The sequence below is a fragment of the Mesocricetus auratus genome, unplaced genomic scaffold (genome assembly GCF_017639785.1).
Source record: "Mesocricetus auratus isolate SY011 unplaced genomic scaffold, BCM_Maur_2.0 Super-Scaffold_100676, whole genome shotgun sequence".
Classification (NCBI taxonomy): domain Eukaryota; kingdom Metazoa; phylum Chordata; class Mammalia; order Rodentia; family Cricetidae; genus Mesocricetus; species Mesocricetus auratus.
The window spans coordinates 156878745-156890333 of NW_024429266.1; positions in this window are offsets into that span (position 1 = coordinate 156878745).

Below are 11589 nucleotides of genomic sequence, written 5' to 3' on the forward strand. Positions count from 1 at the left end.
CACGTCCTCTTCTCTGATCACTAGGGGATTTAGAGAAGAGGAATATGTAATTTTCAAAGGGCTACAAGGCCAGATTCTTTTCATGTTTTGTTTCCTGTACTTTTTTTTATTCATTTGTCTTTTAAAGCAGACTAGACTCAATGCTTTGCCATTCATACTCCTGTGTCCACCAGGTTCTCTGATCACTCCTAGATTGGTTCTTAACAGTCTTATAAAAGCCCGTGCAGAGGAACTCATGTGTCATTGGTCATAGCTATAGAAAAACATACTCTCAGACTCTCCAGGGCATTGCTTAATCTCTTCTAAAACTTAAAATCTATCCCCATTTTATTCTATTATCAGCAAGTTGTAAAGCACAATTCTTTAAATCTTTGGGGGGGGAGATGTCAATATGAACTTGAACCCCTCTTTCTCCACTTAGCCTTGACATTTTTCATCCTTGAAGTCTACACTGGTAGAAGATTTCATTATCAATTTTTCCAAAAGGTATCTACTATACTGGGAGGGAATAATGATTGGTAAATCAGTGAAAATAACATTTCTAAAATAAACATTTATCAGTAGGTAAGACTGCACCCATCTAAGGATTATTAATGCATTTGACCTTATTGATATCATGCACACTCAATGGTTACAAAATCAGATAACCACAAGGAGTTAAAAATTAAATTTCTTTTTAGACAATTTTACAGTGCACACCAATCACTCCCAACTCCCTTCTCCCTGTCACCTCTGTCCATCCCATACACCTACCTCTCCACAACTCCTTTCTCACAGTTATGTCTATTCTTTTTATTTTGTAACCCAGTGAGATGAATAAGGGTTCTCTATGTGATGATGGGTTTGAAGCTATCTATTGAAGCCTGATGAGCACATCAGTGTGTATACAACTAAAATCAATTTTTCCTCTCCCAGAATCTATCCCAGTAAATAGTTCATAGGTCAAGGCTAAAGTTCCATGAGCACCTCCCCATTCCTTGACTGATTGGTGCTAAGAGCTGGTCTTGTGTGATCCCAGTGCAGGAAACTACAGTTTTTGTGGGCTAATTTTAGCAATAGTTGCATTGAGTCCATAGAACAGCATTTTGAAGCCTCTTGCTCAATCTTCCTACCCCTCTTCTGTGAAGTCTTCCTGAACCTTAGAGAGGGTATAAACATCTTGTTTAGGGTTGGGGTCATAGCCATTGCTAATCATCTGCATCTTGGGAGGCCATGCATTAGTCTGCATTCACCACCATTTATTGTAAGGAAAAGCTGATTGGAAGCTGCTAAGTTGGTCTATGGGGATAAGCATAGGAATTTGAAAGGCAGTTGGCTGCTATGTTATCCATTAGTAATAAGTTCTCTGTTGAGGCCTCTTACCTACCTAGACATCAGTTGTTAGCTAGGCTCATTGCCATACATAATAAGTTCCACACATTTATGGAGTGGGCCTCAAATCAATATGAGAGCAGATGGAGCCCCAGAAGAATCAAGTCATTATTGCACAAGTGGATATATGTCAATATCCATGTGATTTCTTTGTATTTCCTTTATCTTGGTTAAGTAATCCAGCAATCCTATATACTCATCTCTCGGATAACCTCACCCCTATCTCTATTTAAACCCTTTTCACTTAAAATATTCCCCTCTTTACTTTTTTTATCTATGATATACTATACCTCCTCTCACAAGATACTCCTCCTACCTCTGCTAAAAACACAATTTCCATCTACAGTTATCTTTAATGTAAACTAGTGTGGTTAATGATCATCACATTCCTTGGACACAGGACTGGTGAGCAAGCTGCTGGATGGTGGTGGGCAGCACTGGCTAGTAGACTTTTCCAGGAAGGCCCTAGAACATTTGAAGTACTGATAGTTCACCAACTCTAACTCAGCCGTTGCTTTAATGGGGATCTTCAATAGCACATTGTTTCTGTGGGTCATAGCTCCCAAGAAGCTCCATTGTAACTTTGCAGCTTTTAACTGACTTGGACTCAGCCACCTTCCATGGCAGACACCAACACCTTGTCACATACAACCTTTAATATGCTGAGATATAGACCATCCACCCTAGCTTCACACTGATCATGAAGGGATGTTGGATTCAGTTGAAGGCCATTTCTGTGTCAAATATCGAGATAACCACATGATTTCTGTCTGAGCTCATTTATATTCTATATTGTGTTTATTGATTTACGTATGTCAAACCATCCTTACATCTCTGGAATGAAGCCAACTTGATAAGAATTAATGATGTTTTTTGTAGGAGGAAAACAATGCCGCCATTAACCATGTGACTTACTAGAGGCGCACACAGATGAGGTAATAAAAGAGCAGTTTACCACACCGCTAACCACACCCACTTTAGGCATGACTAAAGACCTATACGGATGGACGTAAAGACATGTACGGACGTAGATGGTGAATTATATCAGTAGCCAGGCCCACTTTTGGGCATGGCTAGGGGCGTTACAGGGGAAGGTATAAAAGACTGAACAACGGACCAGTTTTTGATGTAGTCTTTGATTTGACGTACTTTATTGTGAATTTTTAGATCGATATTATCAGGGAGATTATCAGTCTCTCTCTTTCACTATGACTTATAATATTGGTCACACAAACAAGTGTGGAAGCATTCCTTCCTTTTCTATTTATCTGGAATAATTTGAGTATTTGTGTTAGTTCTTCTGACATCTGATAGAATTTTGCAGTGATTTCATCTGGACCTGGGCTTCTTTGAGTTTGGAGACATTTTATTACGACTCACTTTCATTACTAGCTACCTTTATTTATGTTATTTATTTCATCTTGTTTTAATTTGGGAATGTCATGTGAATTTGAAATTAATGAGTTTCCTTTATATTTTCCAGTTTAGTGGAATATAGTTTTTCAAAGTGTGTCTTTGAATTTTCTGAATTATGTTAGTATCTGTTGGTTGTAATGTCTCTCTTTCATCTGAATTTTATTAATTTGGTCTTTCTACTTTGTTTAGGTTAATTTGTCTAGGTATATGTCAGTTTTATTCAAGTTTAAAAACATCTCTTTGTTTCAATGATTCTTTACATTTTTTCTAGTTCATTAATTTCTCCTTTAATCTTAAACAATTTCACCCATTTGCTGATTTGGAGTTTCATTTATTCTTTTTTTATGCAGTCATTAAGGTACATCATTAAGTTATTTGTGTCTCATGTTTTTGACATATGCATTTAAGACTGCCTTCATTGCATGTCATAGATTTTGGTAAGTTGTGTATTCATTTTTATTCAATTTTAGAAAGTTTTAAAATTTTTTCTTAATTTTGCCAATGCCAGTTTGTCCTTCAGTATTGTGTTGTTTAAACTCCATGGGTTTGTGTGCTGCCTGTAGTAACTCTTGTTTTTGATATCCTGCTTTATTCCATTCTAGTCACATAGAATATAGGATGTTATCTCAACATCCCTATATTTGTGAGATTTTCTATGTGTCTTAATATGTACTCAATTTGGAGATAGTTACATGAGCTTCTGAGAAGGGTGTTCTTTAGTATTCTGTAGATATGTTAGGTACAGTTGGTTTATAGTGTCACTTAACTCCTATGTTTCTATTAATTTTTCATCCAGATGACTGTGGTTTTACATATAGTAGTATTTATTTTATGGAATTGAGTGTCTCTGTTTTTGGTGTGCATATTTTTAGAATTGTAATGTCTTCTTGATTTGTTGTTCCCTTAAAGAGTGTGAAGTGACCCTCTTTATCTCTTGAGTAGATTTATTTTGCAGTGTATTTTTTTCTCGTAGAAATTAGTTTCCTATACTATTTTCCTAGTTCTGATTGCTTGGGATACCTTTTTTACCCCTTTATCACAAAATGATGTCTATCATTGTTGGTCAGATGTGTCTGTTTTCTAATCGAATCTGCTAATCTGTCTTTGCTTATGAGGGGACTTAAGACCATGATATTCAGGGTTATTGTTGAAATGTGTAATAATTCCTGACATTTTGTTGTTTTATAGTGTTTCTGTGGATCTTTCTCTTAAAATGACTTTTAGAGTTTATTTCTATTTTATGTACATAAATATTTTGCCTGCTTGTATGCAAGTGCACCATGTGTATGTCTTACCTCCACAGAGGCTAGAAGATAGTGTTGAATCACTAGGAACCGGAAGTATGGATGGTTGTGAGTTACAATGTGGATGCTTGGAATTGAACCTGGGTCCTCGGCCATAACAACAAGTGACCTTAACCGTTGAGCCATCTCTCCAGCTCTTATCCCATGGATCTTTTTTTGATTGTCAGTCCTGGTAGTTATTATTATTATTATTATTATTTTCCTATGTACCATATTGGGTGTATCTTATCCCTTTCTTCAATTTGAAATGCTTCTTCTATACTCTTTTGTAGAGTTGGCTTAGTGGTCACATATTACTTTAATATCTTTTTATCATGAAGTTTTTTTACTTCTTCAATTTTAATAGTTTTTCAAAGTGTACCAGTCTGAATTGGCAGTCGTTACTGTTAGAACTTGGAATATATATATTCTAGGACCTTCTGGCTTTAAAAGTTAGTAATCAGCCACTCTTTTTTAAAAAATATTTTTATATTTTATTTTTAAATTTAAATTTAAATTAGAAACGAGGTTGCTTCACATGTCAATTCCAGGTCCCTCTCCCTTTCCCTCCCCTCCTCCCATGCCCTCCTGCCAAGCCCCCAATATCCCCTCTTTTCCCCAGGGAGGGTGAGGCCCTCCATGGGGGAGTCCATAGTCTGTCATTTCATCCAGGGCAGTGCCTATACCCTCCCCCAAGAGTACAGGCCGAGAGTGCTTTACTATTGTTGGATGGGAGCCCAAAGTCCATTTGTATACCCGGGATAAATACTGATCTACTACCCAAGGCTCAATAGATTACCTAGGCCTCCTCACTGACACCCACAGTCAGGGGGTCTTGATCAGTCCCATGCTGGATTCCCAGGCATCAGTCTGGGATTCACGAGCTAACCCTTGTCAGGTCAGCTGTTTCTGGGGGTTAAACCAGCCCAGTCTTAACTCCTTTGGTCATCAGTCCTCCCTCTCTGTTACTGGCGTTCTTGAGTTCAGCTCAGTGCTTAGCCGTGGGAGTCTGCCTCTTCTTCCATCAGCCACTGAATGAAGTTTCTGTTTCCCAGACTCTCTGGCCATGGGATTGTAGGCTGGCACTCCCCAGATCTATGTCTAAAATCCATATATGAGAGAGTACATGCCATGTTTCTCTTTTTGTGACTGGGTTACCTCACTCAGGATGGTTTCTTCTAGTGTCATCCATTTGCCTGCGAATCTCATGATTCCATTGTTTTTTTCTGCTGAATAGTACTCCATTGTGTAAATGTACCACATTTTCTCTATCCACTCTTTGGTTGAGGGGCATCTAGGTTGCTTCCAAGTTCTGGCTATTACAAATAATGTTGCTATGAACATAGTGGAACAGACATCTTTGTTGTATGAATATGCATCTTTTGGAATACACCTAAGAGTGGAGTTGCTGGGTCTTGTGGTAGGTTTATTCCCATTTTTCTGAGGAATCTCCATAATGATTTCCAAAGTGGCTGTACAAGTTGGTACTTCCACCAGCAGTGGAGGAGTGTCCCCCTTTCACCACATCCTCTCCAGCATAAATTGTCTTCCGTGTTTTTGATATTAGTCATTCTGACAGGAGTAAGTTTGTATCTCAGAGTTGTTTTGATTTGCATTTCCCAGATGGCTAAGGATGTTGAGCACTTTCTTAAGTGTTTCTCAGCCATTTTAGACTCCTCTATTGAGAATTCTCTATTTAGTTCTGTATCCCACTTTTTAAAAAAAATATATTCTCTGGGTTTTTTAAAAATATTTATTTTTTATGTATACAGTGTTATGCCTACATGTATGCCTGCAGGCCATAAGAGGGCGCTAGATCTCATTACAGATGGTTGTGAGCCACCATGTGGTTGCTGGGATTCAAACTCAAGACCTCTGGAAGAGCAGCCAGTGCTGTTAACCTCTGAGCCATCTCTCCAGCCCCCTGTATCCCACTTTTTAATGTGATCCTTTGGTGTTTTGGAGACTTGCTTCTTGAGTTCTTTGTAAATTTTGGAGATCAACCCTCTGTCAGATGTGGGGTTAGTGAATATCTTTTTCCATTTTGTGGGCTGCCTTTTTGTCTTGTTGACTGTGTCCTTTGCCTTACAGAAGCTTCTCAATTTCAGGAGGTCCCATGTATTAATTGTTGATCTCACTATCTGTGCTACTGGTGTTATGTTCAGGAAGCTGTCTCCTGTACCAATTCGTTCAAGGGTACTACCCACTTTCTCTTCTAAGAGGTTCAGTGTGGCTGGATAGTAATCAGCCATTCTGATGAGCTTCTTTGTATGTTACTTGGTCCTTCTCTATGACAGCTTTCATTAACCTTTATTCTGTGTATAGTGTTTTATTCCTGTCCTGCCTGTTCACTCAGGAGTTCATTGCTTCCCTCTTTAAACACGTGGAACTCACTCAACACATCTACAGTTTTTCCTTTGAGTTCTAAATCTCTACTTTTTTGGTTTTTGTTTGTTTTTTGATACATGGTTTCTCAGTGTAGCTCCAGCTGTCCTAGAACTCCCTCTGTAGACTAGGTTGACCTCAAACTGCATGTCTCTGCCTCCTGAGTGCGAGTGCTGGGATTAAAAGCATGTGCCACCACCATCTGATGAGTTCTATATCTTGACTTTTGTTTAAATTTCTTTCCTTAGGGGATGTTGTTATGGAATTGATGACAGAGATGTCTTGATTTATCATATTATTTATGTTTTATGGAATATAAACTGGGCAGGTGAGTTTAGGATGCTGATTGTCTTTTGGCAAGTTTTTAACCCACAAGTTTGGACTCAAAATGAGGTTTTAGACTGGGTATTTTAGGATTATCTTGAGGTGGCAGAGTTATGGCTATTGTCTGGTCACAGGGTAGGATCTGTTACTATCTCCAGGGCTGGTCTAAGCCCATGGTAGTCATGTTGGACCCAATGACAAAAGGACAGTAAGGAATAATGTATCTTGGAATGGGAGGCAAGTTAGGCAGAGAACTTACCAAGGGCCAGGTAACTTTCTGAGCCATGGGACAAAATGGAGGGGTACTGCCATGAAATCTGAGGTAGAATGGTGCTAGAAGGATCTCTATAGGGCAGGGAAAGTCCTTAGGGTTAGAGCAACAATATAATATGCTCATACAGAGGCAGAGTCACTTGGGGTCTTGAAGGAGGTTAGCCTTTGTGGGCCAGGGAGTGGGATGTGCTGGTTTGAAAGAAAATGGCCCCCAAAGGGAGTGGCACTATTGGGCATTATGGCCTTACTGGAGTAGATGTGGTCTTGTTGGAGGAAGTGTGCCATTTTGAGGGTAGGCTTTGCATTTCCCTATGTTCAAGTTACTTGCAGTGTCACAGTTCACTCCCTGTTGCCTTCTGATAACCGTGTTGTCAGCATCATGTCTACCTGCAGCCTCCCTGCTCCCTGCCATGATGTTAATGAATTGAATCTCTGAACTGTAAGCCTTCACCCCATTAAATCCTTTCTTTTATAAGAGTTGCTGTGGTGGTGTTGTCTCTTTACGGCAACAGAAACACTAATAAGTTAGAAGTTGGTACCAGTTTAGAGCCAGGTATAGTGATACATGTCTTTAATCCCAGCACTCCAGAGACAGAGGCTACCAAATCTCTGAGTTTGAGACCTGTCTGGTCTAACCATTGAAAACAGAAAGTTAGTGAAGATGTGACTGAACAAGGAGGCCATGTTCCTGTCACAGCAAGCAGCAGAACTTGGCAGCTGTGGCCACGTAGTTCTGGGGTTAAGGATAGAAGAAAGAGGTTATGGAATTTGTCCCCATGGCTAAGGAAATCCTCTGAGGCCACACTTGTGTCATGGGTGTCCCTGAATGGAGGCTTAGAGAAGTTATTTTGTGAAGCTGTGAAGTTGAAGCCTGAATTGCCTTGGAGACCCCAAGATGTTAGAGACTTTGAACTTTGGACTTTTAAACATTGTTGAGACTGTGATAGACAATGGTGACTTTTGAAGTTGGACTAAACACATCTTTGCATTATGATATTGCTAAAAGTCTTTGGGACCAGGGAGTGGAATGTGATGGCTTGAAAGAAAATGGCCCCCAAAGGCACTATTAGGAGTATTTTTGAAGAAGGTGTGGTCTTGTTAGAGGAAATGTGTCACTGTGGGAGCAGGCTTTGAGGCCTCTTGTTCAAGCTTTGATCAGTGTGAGTTTCAGTCTACTTCCTGTTGCTTATACATTGACATACAGCAGCTACCTCTCCAGTGGCATGTCTGCCTGCACACTGCTGTCCCTCCATGATGACAATGGATTGAACCTCTGAACTATAACTGAGCCACTACAATTAAATGTTTTTTTGAAAGAGTTGCTGTAATCATGATGTCTCTTTTCAGCAGTAGAAACCCTAACTATGATAGAAGTGACTCATTGGGGACAAAAGAAGAAAGCATGAAACCAGAGGTGGAAGGAAGTGTCTGGGTTCTCCCAAGAGAACATTTTACTGTGAACTTTTCTGAATTGAAATAAATTTTGTGCCAATAATTAAAGCATCAACTGGTGAATATAAATAGTTTGAATTTGCTTTCATAAAAGTGAATCAATAAGAGAAAAGGGACTACTTTTTCTTTTGCTAGCATATATTAATTATACAAATGTGGGCATATGACTTTTGTGCACATATATAATGTACTTTGAACACTACCCCCATATTCATGCCTCTTTCTTCTCTCAGATTTGTGCCCTTCCTCTTCTAAAATAGTTCTATTTCTACTTTCTCTTTTATCTCTTAAAACAATCTGTATCCAATGTATGACAGAAAACATATTTGTCTTTCTGAGCCTGTATTATTTCACTTAATATAATGATCTTCAGTTCCATTAATTTTCCTGACAATGACATAATTTTTATTCTTTTTTTATTACTGAATAAAATTTCATTGTTTGTATACACCACATTTCCTTTATTCATCAACCCATTAATCAACACGTAGGCAAGGCTGATCATATAAGTTGCCCGATATGAATGGCACCATGTTAAGTAAACACGTTCATGCAGGTATTTCTAGAAAATGGTTACTAAACACTTCAGAAATGGGACCCTAGTTTAATTCTGCTCCATTTATTTTCATTAAGTCTTACTGCTAACTGGAAAGTATAGGCCTGGGTTCAATCTGTAGTATTGTGACAAAAGGAGGTGGGATGCATAAGTTTTCACAAAGTTGATAACTCATATCTGGAGGAAGTGAGAACCTAGAGGCAGCTACTCACTGCTCTTTATCCATACTCCAAACAGGCCAGGAAATAATCTCATCTGTCGCTTTAAGTGTTTTGGAAGCCTGACACATGCTGTGGAAAGCGATGCTCTCAAAGGGCTATTTCTATGCTGCCTGTGTTATTTCGGGCATAACACGCCTTACCTCTCTCTGCCTTGATAGAAAGGACACCAGATGATCAGATGGCAAACTTGTCAACATTGACATCTGATGGTGTCTTGAGAGCTGTTGACTCTTCCTCTTAAGCACTGTAGCTGACAGCTCTTGCATCAATACTTTGATAAGAGGGTTTTCAAGATGCGCAACACTTGTGTGTTGTCTTTACCATCCCAGACACCCAAGTGTCTACCTTTGCAATAAAAAAGCAACTTAGTAGGCTTCATTATGTTGAGCTAGTTGGAATTTCTTGTTAGGTGTGTTTCCACACAAGCAGATACATGTGTATATGTGGGTCTCTGTGCATTTGTGTTTGTGTATGTATGGAAAACTTAGGAAAACATTGGGTGTTGTTCCTTAGGAACTGCCAATTCTCCCCCCCTCTAATCTCTCTCTCCCTCCCTCTCTGCCTTGCTCCCTCCTTCCCTCCCTCTCCCCCTGTCTCCCTAATTTGTTTTTTAAACAGTTTCTCACTGAGTTGCAGCTCACCAAGTAGGTTAGTTAGACTGCCTGGCAAATGAGCACCAGAACTCCCTGTCTTTGCCTCTCCAGTACTGAGATCTAAGTATGTGCTATGTCTTCCAGCCTTTTAGTGTGGGTTCTGGAAATAGCACTCAAGTCAATGTTTGCAAGGCAAGCATTTTTACAAACAGCCATTTCTGTAGCCCCTGACGTTTCTTAAGAGCATGGATCAGAAAGGATCACCCACTTCAAGTGCTGCCTGCAGGCAAATTAGAAAGTTGACTGAAATTCAAACATCTGAGAAGAGTTGGTCAAGTGGGTTCATTGTAATAGAGTTCTGAAGCAATTGTCCTGTTTAAACCTGGATATTAGTTTTTAAAACCTTTGCATTATTCAAAGTTTTGGTTAAGGAATAGATTCAGGATAATGGGGTCATTATGTTTCTTGTGGAAAATTAGAAAAAAGTGAAGCTGAAAAGAGTAACAAAATATCAGTGAATGATAGCTGCTTTGATCAATATTTATTTATTATTTATTATTTGTGTGTGTGTTTGTATGTGTGTGTGTGGGGGCGCACATAGGTGCCACAGAATATTTATGGAAATCAGAGGACCACTTTATAGACTCAATTCTTCATACACCATGAGGGTCCTGAAGATTGAATTAATAACATCAGGCTTGGTGGCAAGTGATTTATTCTCTGAGTCATCTGGTCAGCCCCTAACATTTATACATTTGTATAAACTTCAGTATATGTCAGTTAAGCATACAGACTATGCCTGGGGGGTTATATGAAGCAAATTGTATTATGTAATTAAGCAGCCTTATGTGATTTGACTAAATTATTTTTAATAATGAGAGTAAGTTTTAGAATCAGTGTCTCACTTCTTTGTTTACTATTATAGCAATGAAAACATGTCAAAACAGAAACAAAACCATCAGAAAATTATGATAGACTTCAGAAAACAAAGATATTATTTGCTGTATTTTCAGTATGCTTGTAACAGTCTCTTTAAAGGTAGTGTTTGCCTTGCATTTAGTCTCTATGCTGTGCCAGGACTTCCTCCAAAACACACAGAAATGAGATAGACATACTATTCTCATTTCTCAATGAATTTGTCAAAAATTTACATCTGGCGACTGTGAGAGAAAACATCAATATCCTATGAACAAACATATCAACAGAAATATCCATAAAGAACCCACTGCCATGAACTTTGTTTCTAATAGTACTCTCCAATTTACTGGAGCAAGGCACAAGACTTGTAGAAGAAATAGGGATTCTGGGAGGTTAGGTGAACTCAAAGCACATTACATTGCAAAAAATACAGAAGTGCTTACTACTCCCACCATGGAAAAAATGAAAAATACTCCCACAATGATAAGGCTGTATCAAAAGAACATGGGTATTAAGTTAAAGAGGCTGTCAATATTTAACAACCTCTCCCCCAAAATGTGACAGTGGATTTGATCCAAAGTCAAAAATAAATGTTCATATAACAAAACTGACAAATATGTTATTACATGAATAAATTGGTGAAAACAGACAAATATTGTAGGTAGAAAAATTTCAAGTATTTTATATTGCTACTTTTCCCTCAAGGTGATGAGCATAATTTCTCTCTCTCTCTCTCTCTCTCTCTCTCTCTCTCTCTCTCTCTCTCTCTCTCTCTCTCTCTGTCTGTCTGTCTCTCT